The 16,699-nt window shown below is 41.1% G+C and overlaps 1 protein-coding gene across 1 annotated transcript in view; it reads left to right on the forward strand.

Annotated features, from left to right (window-relative positions):
* The first annotated feature begins 235 nt into the window (after positions 1–235).
* The window catches only part of Sec16b (SEC16 homolog B, endoplasmic reticulum export factor), a 56,843-nt gene continuing 40,379 nt past the window's right edge, over positions 236–16,699 (forward strand). Inside the window, exons 1-2 of the mRNA XM_023703585.1 lie at positions 236–336; positions 5,323–5,557. The gene's annotated coding sequence lies outside the window, so the exon portion shown is untranslated. The remainder of the gene's footprint in view (positions 337–5,322; positions 5,558–16,699) is intronic.

The following is a 16,699-nucleotide window of genomic DNA, read 5'->3' on the forward strand; positions in this document are numbered from 1 at the left end:
CTGGGATTACAGGCGTGTGCTGCCATACCTGGTGTTGGTGGCCAGTAAAGTGTGCCTGGGGTTCCGGGGGCCAGGATGGCATGTGGTACAGGGGATTGAACCCAGGTCCTTGTGCTTAGACCACCAAGCTATCTCCCCAATTCAATAAAAGTTTTTATTTTCTAATTTCTGTCTCAATTCTAAAGCCCTTTTTGTTTTCCTCAATCAGCATCTTCCCAAATGATTTCTGAGTCAGCCTGCAGCACTTCTGAGCACGATCTGGGAGCAGCATCTCTGTGTGGGTCCTGCCCTGGGGTCTGTCCCGCTGTAGTCCCTGTCCTGAAAAGACATAAAGAGGTGAGCTGCCTCTGACAACAATCCTGGAAGAGGGGCGGGCGATGTGGGATGTGGGCTGGATGAATGTTTTACATTCTCTTTGGCATGGCTTGTCTGTCTCACATAAGCATGAGAACATCTTCAGAATGCTTGAGTTTGTTTGGAACTGAGAGGAAAAACCCGGTATCTAATTAAGATTCAGCAGAGGTATCAGAAGTGAGAGTTCAGGCAAGTCACCACTCGCAGTAGTTCTTACACAACTAAAACACCTGTATGGTTTCTTTGGATTACCTAAATAGGCTTTCTTTTAAAAAACTGAAATACACTGAAAAATATAGAGAGTGAAATAAAAGTCATCTCTAACCTCCCTAATTTTAAGATAGCAAATTAACATTTCTGTATACTTATGCGTACTTCTCTCTAAGCATACATGTCACTCACAGAGTGACAATTTTATAGGAATAGGATGCAATAAAAAAGCATTTAGAAAAGGTTAACTTCTATCTTTACCAATACTTTCTCCTTTAAAAATGTATTAACTGCCAGGTATGTGCCTTTTAACTAGTTTCATCTATACAAATATATCCACACTCAATCATAATTTTTACATATAATTATGTACATATATTATGGAATATGAGTTAATATATTTTTATAAAATAATATGAGTTAGAAAATTCTCTAAGGCATGATATAACTCTATTATTTGTTATTAGCCCAGTGTTTCACAAGATACATATCTCATACTTCAGCTATTTCTCAATTTAACTTTTTCAGTTTTTGCCATCCTAAACTCAAAAAGTTTTAGTGAACTAACATCCATAATGCTAAGAGTCCCTAAGTTATATGTTTTCAATTTCTGATCCTGATACCTTTTCCTCAATCGCTAACCACTATTTTTGGTTAGCCAATATAATATATTTGTGTTCCCCTTGGCTTTTCAATTAGAAACAAAAAGGGATACGTGTGGCTTCATTTTGTAATTTCAAGTAGTATGCTCTTTTAAGCAGACCTTCTCAATATGGTGGTCAGATTGTGTTTCCAGCATTTGGAGCTGCACACAAAATCATTCCGTCAGGAAACTGTTGCTGAAACAGCCACGTTCTGTGTGGCTGACGTGGCATCACAGTTTACACTGTCTGCCAGCTGTGAGTAACAGCAGGCTGTCTTGGTGGGATGTAGCAGAAGCAGCAACAGCAACTCCTGATTTAGGGGCAGAAGATGTAAGTACTTATTTTCACCATTAACCAATTAACCCAAAGCAAATCCAAACTCAAGAATGCTAAGAAAGAGTACAATTCCCACTAGAGACCTTTCTAGCCGATTCATTTGAGAAGATTTGGTCTTAACCGGAGGAGAAAGGCATTAAGCCAGCACATAGTTTCAGGAAAATGAAGAACTTACAGGGTCTTGTTTTTTTTTAAAAAGACCTAAATTCAACTCTGGCTAATGCAACTTTCAAATCCTAACTCTGTAGAGTGCCTGTTAGTACCCTGGCAGGGGCTGTCCCCTGTGAGCTGGAATGCATGGCTAATATGCATGTGATTTTTCCTGACACAAAAATTTAGGCAGGTTTGATTAGGGTAAGATGAAAGGAGGCTTAGCAATTACAGTATTTGGAAGAGAGAGCCTGCTAAATATTTTAAGGAGGATCCAAGCTGGTTAAAGCTGACTTACAGGCAATGTGGAAACTTCTGTTCTCAAGCTCTGTACATGACTAGGGTTGTGGTGCTTGCCAACTTGATGACAAATGAAACCCTGACACAGATCCCCAAGCAAGAGGTGGCTCTTTGATTGCTGTTCCCAAAGATTTCCACTCGGGAAGTAATGTCTAGAGTTCCTGATATTTTCAGAGTTCATAAGCCATGTGTTTATGGGTTGGTTGGTGATGATTTTTCTTTTTGTCGAGATTCTTTACTCTGATGTTCAGGTCTGCATGAAGCCTCACAAATAACCGCTAGTGATCTGTCCTGAGTACAGTTAGATTATTGACCAGAAGGTATTTTTGCTTGTCACCTCTTATGCTGGGGATACCTAGGTGAGCAAGACAGAAGATGTTGATGGCCCTGTGGAGTTTGCAACACAGCAGGAAAAACAGATGTTATGAGAGGAGGAATGAACACGAGGCTGAGAGACTGCAGACCTGGATTTGGGTTCTGGCGCTGATCCCAGTGAACCATATGGCACTCCGAGCTTCAACTTATGTGCTATAAAATGAGTGCATTGGGATGGATAAGCTCTGCAGTAATTGATTCCTCACCTTGTGTGAGTTTTTCCTCTTGTTCTACAGGTTCTTTAACGGGCACTGGATTTTCTTCACATCAGTTTTGGGGTTTGGTGCTCTCTTTAGGCAATGGATCTCTCCTGTCATCAAGGACACCCCACAGACTGAGATGTGTAACAGAGACTAGAAGGATCCTTCTAGATGGGGCCCCTTATAATATGATTTTTTTTTGTAGGAGAAAAGATTGCTTCCAGGAAAGATGTCTTATTAAAGGTAGTGGTTCTACACCAACGTGTCTTAAATATTTGGGCTTTTGCTTTTCAAATGGTTACTGCTCAGAACCAGTATCTTCACTGCAGCTGACCTTTGAAAGATAAAGACACAAAAGCTGGACACTAAGGAAAATGAAGCCATTTAAAATGGGTGTGGCCAGAGGGCTTAAGTTCAAAAGCAATCTGAGTTAAAAAAGTAAGGCAGATTGTGGTTTCAAATAGAATAGAGAATACGCACCACTAGTGACTGTATGCACCTTAGCTTCCTGGAGCTCATCATTACTCAGTCATTTCTGACTTTGCAAAGTCTTGTAGAATGTTTAAAGGGAAATAGATATAGAAGATTTAACATAATTACTGTGAGTACTCTCCTACCGTCAACCTTGGCTCACTTTCAAAACTAACTATATGGGCATTCATATATGATTCGCTACTCCTTTCTCAAAAGCAGAAGTGTTCTTCCTCATCTGGGACAGATTTCCTCTCTCTTCTCTGGTACTGAGGATTGAACTGTGGGCCTTTCCACCGAGCTACATGCCATGTCCTTTTCATTTTTTTTTTTTTTAAATTATAAGACAGGGTATTGCTATGTTTCTGTGTTGCTTGAACTGGACTCAAGCTTGCAATTCTTCTGCCTCAGCCTCCTGAAGTGCTGGGATTGCAGAGGTGCACCATCACACTCGATCCAGGTCTCTTCTCTTACATCATCCATCCTGATCAACCTCCAAGGTTACCACACTCATCACCCAGTTCTATTCCTCCTGCATCTTCTTTATATTGGTTTTCCATCTTAAGTAAAAATATGTTCAATTTTTTTCCATTTTAAACCAACCAGCAACCCAGCCATGAATAAGCACAATGCCACCTCACTGTCCTCTTCTTTACCCCACCCTTTCTCCAACGCTGTGGTGCATGTGGATGCTTTCAGTTCTGATATGACTTCATCTCTTATTGCTTGTTTTTCTTGACACTCCCTCCTCCCTGGTTGCCTTGATGCTGTTCAGGCTCTGTCTTCTGTCTTCACTGACTTCTCTTTCCCCACTTATCCTTTAAACTGTTGCTTTCTTGTTTTGAATCCTATGCCCGCCCCTGAAAATCTCACTCATAGCCATAGTTTTAATTAAGTGTATTCTGGTGATGCCTAAATCAAAGCACATGCAAACCTTTATGAAGATGCAATGGAGAAATGGATGAGCACTACCCACTACAAATGAATGTTATCACAACTTCTCTTGGGGATCCTGCCTTGGACTCATGGCCTCAGACATCTCCAGTACATTGTCTTGCCCGATTCTCAATTTACCATAGGCCCAGTGAACTGACCTTTCTTCATGAAGTCTGCTTCTCCCAATAAAAAGAATTTCAGTCTTGATCAGGACCATCACCATTTTAATCACCAGCCTAACTGCATAAATCCAACTAACCTGTCCATCCTATTTATTTTGCCTGTTTGCTTTCTTTTGCATCTGACACCCACAACCTGCTTATCCTTCCAGTGCTTTAGTTTGGCCTGCATTGACTTAAGGTGGACAATGGCATCTGGCTCTTAAGGCTCCCCCTGCCTCCACCCTGGTGCTCCTAAAGCCCATTCTACCTGATTTTCTAGCATGCCACTTGGTGATGTTACTTACCTCCTTTAACAAACAGCCAAAGCCTCCAAATTATAGGCCCAGCTTGGCTCTCTGGCTTTTCCCACATTACTTAATGGGCACTACTCTCCAGCCTCACTGACTAGGATGAATCACCAAAACCAGCCAGTGGGACCACACCTCCATGCTTGGGGATTTATAGGTCCCTTTTATGGACATCCAACAGGGCTCAAGGGGTGCCTTCTTCCCTAGAAAGCCAGGCTGGCTGCCCTTCCTGGCACACACAATGTTCTGTGTAATCTCTACCCTGACACTCACCATGCTTAATTAAAAACATCAGCTTCCTTTATTTGACTCTTTAGTTGAAGGTGAAAACTTCTAAAATATAATTATATTTTTATTTCTTTATTCCTAATGCTTACAGCAGGCACATGATGGCTAATTAATAAACAACTGTGGAGTGAATAAATGGGGGACAGAGCCACCTGCAGCCCCATGGTGATAATTCTATTTTCTTGATCAACCCCATGGGAAGCATTGTTTTTTCTCTGCAGGTCAATGTAAGTTGCAGGCATGTGCTTTTTAGACGTGTCCCTGGACTGCTAAATTAATCGCCATGGTCAGGGTATGCAAGGCTCATTACGCAGATCTGAATTTTGTGCCTATTCTTAGTGCAAGTGGTAGCTCGGTCCCTCACATGATGTACACATTGAGAGGGGGTGGCAAAGTTCACCAAAGGAAGACATGTGCTTTACTGCCAGAGGTAGAGGTTAGATGCTGGACAGGCAGAAATTGCAGATCCTCATCACTTGTGTGCACCAGCAGCGCAGGTCCTGGGAGAGCTGGGCTTGCTCTGGGGCTGGGCAAGGCCATCAGGTAGGCTCTTCAGTGTCTTTTCTCAACTTGCCTTTCTGTGTTCTAGGTTCAGACCTCTGAACTTAAACCCACTGACAAGGCAGTGTGTGCTGCAGGCCTTCCCTCGCCTTTGATCTGTTATTGTGCCCATGATTCTGTCCCAGGGCACAGTCTCCTTGCTGTCCGTCCCTCTGTCCTGGACTGTGCACTCTGTCCTCTGAGATTGTTCCTGTGCTGCAAAGCCTTCCCTGCCCACCCCTGGGAGATACATCTCCTCTGCTTCTCACCATCATCCTTTACAGGTGCATCCCATAGGAATACTATTGCCTTGTCTGTATTCCATTAGGCAGTAAATCCTTGAAGATAAGGAATAAATTCGCTTTGTTCATTCTGTGTGGCCTAACCTCAACATTTAAAATGATGGTGAGCACATAGCGGGCACTTAATAAATAAACAGTGATTAAGATACTCATTTTCCCCCCTGCTTCTTGGTCATTAAGTAGCATGAACTCTTTGGGCTTCTTTCCTATAGTATGAGAGTTAGCACCTTTTTTATAGGAGCTATGGAGAATCTGCTTGTATGGGATAAAAAATTTTATTACATTGAACAAATGAATTAATATTTGTCTGAAATATTATTTGATTGAAAGAAATACTTTTTTGTTGTCCAAGAGGTGAGGTTATATCCCAAGTGGATTCAGTTAGTGACCTCATTTATTCAGTGATTGACATCCGGACCAGCAATAGGATGTAATGTCGCAGCGTTCAGTGTTGGGGCATATGAAGCATATCCTTAGTGTAAAGGGAATATTTGCAGTAAGCTGTACAGAAACTGAACCCCAGAGGCAACATCAGGGAGGGCAGTAAGTAATTACTCAGCATGCAGAGAACCCTTATGAGCGGCTCCCAGGAAACTGAACTTCGGCAATCTCCTTTTCGATGACTGTAGACACGAGTGCTTTAAAAAGAAACTTCTCCATCATCTTGTGCCCTCTGATGTCCTTCAGAAACTGGAATTTGAACTCAGTGTTGGCACCTTAAGTGGCTCCTATGGAAATTGCCCCAATGTGCTAAATTCAGCATTAGAGCCGCACTCCTGGGGAGCATTTCTCCATCTGCAGGCACTTATCCCAGACTGAGAGAACGGGATTGTGGGCGCTGCAGAAACACGTGCACGCCTCACGCTGCACGCACGTGGGCTATTTCTGTACGCGGAACAGTGGGCGGAGGAGCAGAACACCACAAAGTGGTGTGAAACTTTGTTGGCTGACAAAATGAGCTGGGGAGGAAGTACAGAAGTCTTTGCGTTCTTACTTTTATAACTAAATACCTACCTATCTATCACCAGGTGGAATGAGTCTATTTATACCGGCTGATAAGTTTGAAGGTTGTAATCCTTCGAATTCACGTGGAACTTATTTTTCAATAGTTGCATTTTGGTGTTAAATATATTACATGGCGATAACTAAGCAGCATGCTTTTTTGAACAAAAGAATTGGACTGAAAATCCTGTAATTGATTTTCCTCCGTTTGATGACTAAGGCTGATGCCCTGTGGGAGCTTGGTAAAATAATTGCCCTTTCTGATCTTGTTTTTGTTGCTTTTAAAATGGACAAGCACTACTGATGCTATAGGGTAATGAAAAAAAACAAGCCAAGAATAAACATCTCTGGGGACCCACTATGATTATAGTGGATTATTATGATGAGCAAGAACAGAATATGTATGAAAACTAATGAACTTAGAGTAGATTATAAATCAGTAATAAAATATAGGCAAGGTAACTGTTCACTATGAATTGCTATGATAAAAGTTAAATAAGAATACATACCCTGCACTCTGAGAGACTGAGGTAGGAAGATTGCACTTTTGAGTCCTGGGCAATTTTGTGAGGCCCTACCTCAAAATAAAAAATGAAGTGGACTGGGAATGTGACCCAGTGGGAATGTGGAAAGGCCCTGGATCAACCCACATTAGTACCAAAAATGAATAAAGAAAAGAACAGAAAAGAAAAAGAATATGTACCCTGGACAGCCTAAAAGATAACTCTTTTTCTATGCTCTTTTAAGCAACAGCATTCACAACAATTTTTCTTTCTTTTCTTTTTTTTTTCTTTTTTTTTAGAACTGGGGATTGAACTCAGGTCCTTGCCAGGCAAGTACTTATTCTATTGAACTATCTCCCCGGCCCCCACAACAATTTTTTGTTGAATGCTTACTACATGCAGGTACTTTGTTCAGCTCTTTCCCAAGGTCATTCATGTATTTATAAAATTTTAATTGAACATCTACTCTGTTCCACAAATGGTATGTTATCTCATTTATTCAAAGACAATCTTGTGAAGTTCTACAATTTTATGCTCGTTTAATAAAGCCTGAGAAGATAAATCATTTGCTTACAGTGTCACAGCCAATCAATGGAAGTGATGGTTCTCAAATCCAGTTCTGATACAAATCTTGAGCTCTTAATCACTGTACTGTACCATACTCATTGGCTTTGTATGTAGTTTAGCTTGTCATATTTTTAACAGAATGTAATGAACCTAGAAGAGAAAGTCAAAACTCCCATTGCAAATCCTCTCCTGGATTTAATAGGCTCTTCCTTGTGTGTTTTTTTTCCATGTGTCATTCCATTTCATCCATGTCACAGCCCTTTGAAGGGCATTTCAGATTTCATTTTAAAGATGAAGAATCTGGGTTCATAGAGAGTGGTTGGTTTTTCCAAAAGAACATAGCTGGGAAATAGCACAGAATAGAACTAAATCAAAATTTTGATTTCTATTTTCCTTCTTCCAGATTTTGGCTGCTCCTCAAAACAATCCAGATAGTTTTATAAGGAAATACAAGCCTAAACATAAGCACAAATGCCACCTGTCCCAGTTAAACTGAGAAACCATGGGATTCCTGGGTCCCCTGGAGCGTTAATACAGAGTTTGTATCCAGCTCTGGAAAGCTCGCCTGCTGAGCGTCTGTGGATGAACGTGCAAACCAGTCTTGGCTTGAGTCTCGCTGCCTTAGACACTGCCTCACCTGTAGGGATGGACTCTTTCCAGAGAATCCTTCTGGCTCACTGGCTCTGTGTGCCTCAGTGTCTGCTCATGTTCAGAATGCATCCTTCACATTGTTGTGTCTGGGGGTCTGGGCGCTGCTGCTCTGTTGTCCCAACAACCCACCAGGATCATGACTTAGCCTGGACAATAAATTAGAGGAACAGAGTCTAAGGAAAGAAAGACATTTTTATTTGTAAAGAGGAAAAGGAGGAAGAAAGGAGTAGATAGCTACTCTGATAAGAAAGAAGCAAGGAAGGGCACTGTGGTAAGATGTAGAAGCCTGAGCCCTTTGATTTTAGTTGTTTTTGGAGGGGGTGTACTGGATTCTTTTCTTCCTGGAACTTGCCATAACTGGGTTGGCTTTTGGCCACCTCTGCCTCATGTCATTATTTTCTGTTCTATGTGCAGCTTCACTTGTTTGCCTTTGATGTACATTTTAAGGCCTTATCTTTGGGGTGGGCAGGGTTGGCAAGGAAGTATCTTATTTATGGTTAGCAAGGCTGTGTGTGTGGCTATCTATTGTACTCTATAATGACCAAGAGTGAAGAGTATAGTGACTCTAGACTGCGTATGCACGTATGTAAGTGTATGTTAGTGCGTGGTGCGAGTACATCTGCCTTAAAGTTAGTTGGCTCCCCTTGCTTCCCCTGCGTTGTATTGGAGGCGGCGTTAGCTTATCATTTGTGTACCTGGTTTTCCCTCTGTGTTCTGCCTGTTGGCTCTTTCTCTGGTCTCTGACTGCAAGAATGAAGGCTATTTCTGCCTTTCAAAATTATATATATATATATATATATATATATATATATATATATATATATATCCTTAACCCTTGCCTTTGACTTGCTTCCCAGGGGCATCCTAGTTTCTTTGACGTCTTCTAGTCAAGATTAGCTAGAAGACCTAAAGAGGCCGCTATTTTACTTTCTCTCCTACAGACTCCTGCCTGTACCAAACCTTCCCACCAATAGGGAATGCCTTCTGGGGGATACAGGGTATGTGTGTGTGTGAATGAAATTTCTTTAATGCTGCATCTTAAAAATTAAAAATTAATGCAAATTGATAGATTAAAATACATGTATTTACTGTAAGTTAAAATTCTATTTTATTTTTTTTAACCATTTTTTATTTTATTGAGAAACAAATAGCAATGAGACAGTTTCAAAACTGATTAATAGGACAGTTTCAATAATTAATACATTGTACATTGTTATCCTCTTAGTGCTTATCAATAGTACAAGATGCAGACAGGCTATCCTGTGCAAACACTATTAGTACAAAGCTTTCTTCTCATTGAATTAAACGAAAGTAGCTGTATGTCTATCCTAACTATTCTGTATATGCAGGTACAAAAGAGTCCTTCCTTTGTTTCCCCTTTCTTTAACCCTGTCAGAGATGGGTATTCTATTGGCATCTAAATACTATAGGTGCATAAATTCAGCAAACCAATCCAACACAGTCCAGTAGCCCACAATAGTAGTGGGTTATCTGCAGAAGTTGTTGACTTGAGCCTTTCACAGCTCAGCATATTAATATGGCTTTACTTTATATACCTCATTTTTATATTTTTTTGCTGGATGGTTAAGACCAAGATAAAGCAAGACCTATATAACAAGAAATGTAACTTTTATATCTGATAAGGTCAGTCAAATACCCTCAGGATTTATCCTATAGCCCTGTACCACAGTTTGCAGATCCTTTGTTAATGTCAACCATGTGGATGAGTCACGGCCACTGCTTGACCAATTTGCTGTCTGTGAAAGCTTGAGAGAATATTTTCTCTCCAGGTGACTCTCCTTAGGCACACTCTACATCATCGATCACATTGCTCTATGCCCCATAATCTCCTTGATCAAAAAATTTGGGACACAACTGAGTTATGATGTTATAGTATAGGTTTTCCTATGTCCTGAGTCTTCGCTGACCTTGAAATGCTATGGTCAAAATGTTGGCTGTCCTTGCAGCCCTTCTATTTCTCTAATTTTTGGTCTGTTGACTTAGGTAATTAACCCTCCAGAAGAGAAGCTTATTATTACCCTACAACATATGCAGTTGGGTTTAACTTCACTATCTGTCTGAATATCAAACATCTTAGGTATAACATGGAACAGGTATTTTCCATCAAGTATTACTATGTTAAACTTGAAGTCCCTACAGAATATGGAGATAAAAATTTAAAGCATGAAAAATGTTTAAAGAATATGAATAAACAATTACATATTTTTACACAGAAATTTAGACACCTAACCATATACAGCATTGTAGCAGGGCTGTCTTCAGACATTCTTTTTCTTGTGTCTTTTTTTCATTTATTACCCATTTAAAAAAACAAAATTTTACTTGAGAGACAGTATGGTAATAATTGGTATGTCATGACAAGAAGTACATATTTAGAAGACCAGAATGACAGGCATTCCAAGCATGACGCTTCTATTACACATTGCTATCGTCAGTGTAGTTGCTTGGTTCACAGGTATCAACATGTATAGTTAATCAGGGTGAGAATCCTACCAATTAACTGCTAGTTTCAAAAACCTGCTGATGCTTCTCAGGGTCATTGCTTTGCCCATCTTGTGTGTATAAATGTATGGCTTTGCCCCTGTCATGTTTCCCAGCTTTTCTCATTACCCTTTCCTCGCTGTCCAATTCTCAAGTTCTCGCTTTCCTTTCAATTGTGTTATACCCTTCTATTTGTATTTCTTCTTTTGAGTTCTTATACTAGGGAGACTATTAAAATTCTATTTTAAATTATTTATAAAAGAAAATGGATGTCTACCCCATGGCATCCTGCATTGTCCCTAGGGCTACAAGTACTTCTGTGTGGAAGGCATCAGATTGCGCTTTATTAAAGTTGTTCGTACTAATGTTTGTACCTTAACTCATTCTTTTCGTTCGATGTTATCATGTGGAAGTTTCTTTATTTTCCTTGATCTCATGGCTCAAGGAGGTACTTTGCTAAATGTCAAGAAAGCAATATAGATTTCACAAGTATAATAGGTGATCAATGAATAGCTTACTGATGAGTTTGTAGGCACTACTCATGGAAATGATACCTGGTATCATGTGGTTGACCTGACAGATAAATCCCAGGCTTTGTGTACAACTAACAAAGAATGGCAAACACACATCTAATGGCAAAGGAGAAGCAGCTACATTTATTGAAGATGTCATCGGGGAAAGACCACACCAGCCAAAACGAAGGATGAACAGAAAAGTAGTGTCAGGATGACAGGGAAGTAAAAAGCATGCAGCACGCTGATACATCAGGCTTGCAGGCTTTAAAAAATGTGGAGCGAGGCCTGGTGCCTACCATGTGATCTGTGAGGTAAAAGTGACAGGAATGATTGGCAGGGTGCTGAGTCATTTTCAGGGGCTTCTAGTGCACAGGACATTCCCAGAAGTCACTATCCTTTAATTATAAACATGAGATGCAGTCCATATTTATGAACCTTTAATGAAGTTTGAGTGAGAAATAAGGTTAATGAAGGTCAGGCTAGGAGATCTAAGGAGCTTTTCCTTTTACGTGCTCTTGCCTAGAGCTTCAATATTTTCTGAGTCCTTGCTCTTTTTTTACCTGTCTCAGAGCAATGGAATGAGGAGTGGCTGTGGCATGCCTGTCCATACTCATAGTCTCCCAGCCCCCGCTGTACTTAACTGTACTAGTAACTGTTAACATTTATTGAGCATTAATTACATGGCAAGTATTTTATATGTTTTTAATATATTTTTTGTCTTACAATGACTCTGTGATATACGAGGCCCTATTATTACCCCAGCTTTATAGAGGAGGAAAAGGAGACTCAGGATAATTTGTGCAAGTTCACACAGCCAACAGGTAGGGAGGCTGAGTTCTTATCCAGGCAGTCTTAGTCCAGGATCATCAAGTTGTACCTCTGCTCTGGGAATTGTGCAGCCTCACTTGCGGCCTGCAGAATGCTCCAAAGGTCCTGAATTTCATTAGCAGGTGTGTGAGTCACCTCTGCATCTTGGAGCTTGATGCAGGGTCAGAAGTCACAGTAGCATTCTTCTGCCACCCCACTCATCATGGTTCAGGGAACATCAATAAAATGGGAGGAATGAAGAAAGGAGAAGCCAGGCTCCCTTTGCCTCCCAGGGCCAGTAAGGAAGTGTGGGGTCGTACTTCTCATGTGGTAAAGCTCTTCTCTAGCTGCTGGCAGCAGAAGTGAATACAGGCACCCCAGCAGGGAGCACTTCAAGGAGTCATTTGTTGAGGCTCATCCAGAGTTCCTCGGTCATGCAGAGATACTGCATCGTGCCTGAACCCTCACTCCCAAGGCTGCCATAAGAATAGCAGTCCCAGGACTGGCACTGGAGGCGTACAGTGCTTGTGCCAGCCTAACTGTTTTTGGCACAGGCACCATTTTTTCTGGCACTCTCTCTTCTGGTAATTGGAACTGTTGACTGTGCACGCTGTTCTGAATCTTGGCTGCCACACGACTCACCTGAAGGAAGGGTTAGAGTTTTGGTGGTGAATTACTGGCTGACTGATTCTGGGAGAAGGCTTTGCTGGCACTCAGGAGGCTGTTGCCCAGTGAACCAACACCCCTTGGGGCCTCCTTGGAATCAGAGCATGAGATGTTTGAGGCTTGCAAAGAGCTATGATGCATCTGATAAAGCTGAAAATGCAGGTGTGGAGATTAGCCAGTCATTCCCACTCTGGCTGAGAGTTTTGAAAATTACTATTTTGATTTAATGTTTTTATTTTATTGTACCCCTGGAGTTCCTCGATTATAGATAGGTACTTGACTTAACAAGGTATCAGATGGTTTGTGTCCATTTCTGTCTCATTTGCAGCCTAAGTGATATCCTTTTATCCTCTCTGTGGCCAGCCCCTCAGCTCAGTGCCTCAGTATTCGCCTTTGCTCTCTCTGGAAACTCCTTTTCAAAGTTTAATTCAATATCCAGACTGTGAAAATAATAGGATACTGTCAGATAGTGCAAGCTGTTGGTGCTATATAAATGACAGGTGTGCATAAATTGAGCTGTTGCCAAATGCCAGGCATTGTGTTAGGCAGTGGGGGTACAGCATGAAACCAGGCACATGAAGTTGATGTCTCTATAGAGGTTAAAGTCTAAAGTCAGACTACCTGTCTAATAATGCACACATTTCTAAATCACTTATCATTTGAGCCCTCATTCCTAATTGAGGCACATTCATAGTTTCCACGTTGCCCATTCTACACTTACATGATGTCTCTCAAATTCTTGCTTTTTTCATTTATGTATTTGGTATAGGGTCTCACTATGCAGCTTGGACTTGCAATCCTCCTCTTTTTTAGCCTCCCCAGTGCTGGAATCACAGGCATGCATCGCCACGCCTGCACTTGGTCACTAGCTCAGCATGTCCTGGGGGTAGGGCTGGTGTGGTATGCTGGACTAGGGATCGAACCCTGGTCCCTGAGCTTGCCAAAGCAGGTGCTTAGTCTGCTGAGCTATCTCACTGGCCTCTGTCTCAGATTCTTTACCAAATCCCAAGATAGCCAATGAAACTTAAAATTTTACTCTGCAGAGAATTGTTTCTGCTTCTTCCATTTGCAAATTTGCCCCCATCTAAGCTTGTGTTCACTTTCTTGATGCCTTTCTCAAAGGAATAGGTACCCCACCCCTTAGTGAGGTTTGAGTTTTCCTCCATTTGCTGGATTCCACATGGCCAATCTCTTCTGAGATTTGCCCCATCAATAACTATGTTTTTATCTGTATCTCTAGTCTGTCAATGGGAATCAGTACAGAACTCTTTTTTCTCTTGTCTACCCTACAGCAACTCTTCACACCTGAGTGCCTCACAGTAGCCCCAGCCCTTTTCTTTATATCTGGACTTGTAGAAAGAGTACTTTATAGTTGCTGCCTCCTTTCCCTACTGAACATTTGCTCCTATTAATTCTAAGTCTAGTCCCCCACTCCCTTGACCTTGGCTTCACTGAAATAGTATATGGTAAACTCATCAAGCCTTTTTTTTTTTTTTTTTTTTTTTTTTGGCGGAAGCAGGGATTGAACTCAGACCCTTGCGCTTGCCAGGGAAGCGTTTATTCTACTGAGCCATTTCCCCGGCCCTCATCAAGCCTTTTTGTCAAATCCCACTGAATCTAGATTACATTCACTTCAGTTGTTGCCTTTTTCAAAATTGCTCCTAATTTGGGCATTGTTGACTCCTCTCCTATCTTTGAAGCCATAATTTCCTCTGGCTTCTGGGACACTGTTCTCTACTGATTCTCTGCCTATCTATCTGAGTCATCTCTGTCCCCTTCACAGGCTTCTCTTGCTATGTCTAGTTCTTACATATCGGTGCCCTGCGGGACTCCTTCCTAGGTTTAGTCTTCTAATTCTAAGGTTTTTTTTTGGTGATACTATCCAGGCCTGTGGCTTCCACCATCATCTCTCTTCTTAAACTTTTCTCTTGGTCTCTATACCATTGTAACCAACTACTTACTTACCACACTTACCTCTGTGTCCCACAGGATCCTCACACTTAGCATGACCCAAACTGACTACATTATCTCCCTTCACCCTTTTCTGGCCACTCTCCCAAGGTTACATCCAAAAAAGATCTCATGTTTTCATCTTCACAGCCCCAAAACTTGGGATTATCCTTGACTTTCCCTTCTTCCTCACCATCTATAGTCAAGACAGTATTAATTCATGTGATTTCATTCTATTAAAAATATTGTTTCTCATAGTGTTTATATACTATACTCAAGGATTTGTGGTAAACTTGTCCTGGATGTAGGTGGATATTCCCACCTACCAGCACTAATCTGCTAGCTAGAGACTAATTACATCATTAGCAGTGATATTATTGTTAGAAAGATGTCATGCTAGCATAATATCTTAGTTTAGGCTGCTATGACAGAATACCATGGACTTGGTGGCTTAAATGATCAAAGTTTATTTCTCATAGTTCTGTGAGCTGCAAGTGTTAAGATCAGGTGTTGGCAGCCCCGTTTCCTGGATTGCCAATGACTGTATTCTGTTTGTCTCCTTATATGACAGGTAGGAAGAAGCTCTCCTGTGCAATGTCTGTAAGAATTGTGAAGGAACTAATTCACAAGGGTGCCACTCTCATGACCTGATTCCCTCCGCAAACTCTTATCTCCTACTACCATCCTGTTTGGATTTAGAGCTTCAGTTTGTGAGTTCAAGGGGAGGGGCAGACATTCACATTGTGGGGTAGTTAGTCCTGAAGCAGGATCCTAGAGAGAGTAGTTTGGTGTGATTGGATTGATAGTTAAGATCAGAGCAGGACTCAGGCATGATGGGGGGACACCAGAGGGCAGGGACAGTGTGAGGAATGTAGCTGTTTGGGTTTAGGGAGCTCAGAGATCAGCAAGGGCACTGAAAGAAGAGATGAGGGTAGCGAGACTAATGCTAGCCTGTTTCCCGGTGGGCACTGAACTTCTAATATTTATTTATTTGCTCCGAATGCCTTCAGGGCACTTTTGGCTGGCTGGAGTGTTGTGGGGATCGAACTACAGCAGCCTGTGGCTGACAGCTTTGTGGAAGCAGCCACTTAAAGAACTGAGCTAGGGCCAGGCCCCCTCTAATGTATTATTTAGATGGGAAGATTTGGTGTAGAAACCAGGAAGAATGGAACTACCAGGCTGAAAGACTTAGAAACTGTGGATGTAAGGAGTTGAGGAAAGGCATTGATAAATCCCGAAGGCTTTGGAGTGGCAAGGTCTCACCACAATCTATTTCATTCTGTGACCTATATAACTATTGTGTGCCGTATGTCTACATACAATAATTAAAGCTAATTTAAATTAATTTTGGTTGGTGAGTGTTTGAAGAGTTTTATAATAACTCTTGAGATAATTAGAGATACTTTGGGATGTCACAAAAGGAGCATTTGGAATAGCTGGGGTAGATATTAAAACCAGAAATGCGTAGGAAGGCTAGTAGTAGGATGACAAATCTGTAACTGAAGAAGCATTAACTTACGGATGAAAGGGTTATGCTGGTAAGCTGGCTTTCTGAAAAACAAATGAACAACAAGCTTGCTTTGTAGTATTTTTCCGTTTCTTTCAGTTTCTCTGGTGTGGCTATTTATTTCCACCATGACTCATTTCAGGTTACCTATGGTTTACTGACTGCCTCATACAATTCCTGAATATTTAATAATCAGCTTTGGCAAACCCTGTGCAAGGAAGCTGGAGCATACCAACATATTTCTCATAGGATGCTGCTCAGCTTTGTGATCTTGGGTAAATTGCTTTAATTCTATGGATTTTAATTTTATCATCAAAAAATGAAGTGGCTAAAATAATCTCTAAGGTCCTTTCCGAAATTAGCAAGTGATGACAATGCAAGTGATATTTAAGTTGAATGCCATATTGTAAGCCAAAAGAAATACATCAGACTTCTTTTTTTTTTTTTTTTTTTT

Source organism: Octodon degus, unplaced genomic scaffold (genome assembly GCF_000260255.1).
Source record: "Octodon degus isolate 3935 unplaced genomic scaffold, OctDeg1.0 scaffold00176, whole genome shotgun sequence".
NCBI classification, from domain to species: Eukaryota; Metazoa; Chordata; class Mammalia; order Rodentia; family Octodontidae; genus Octodon; species Octodon degus.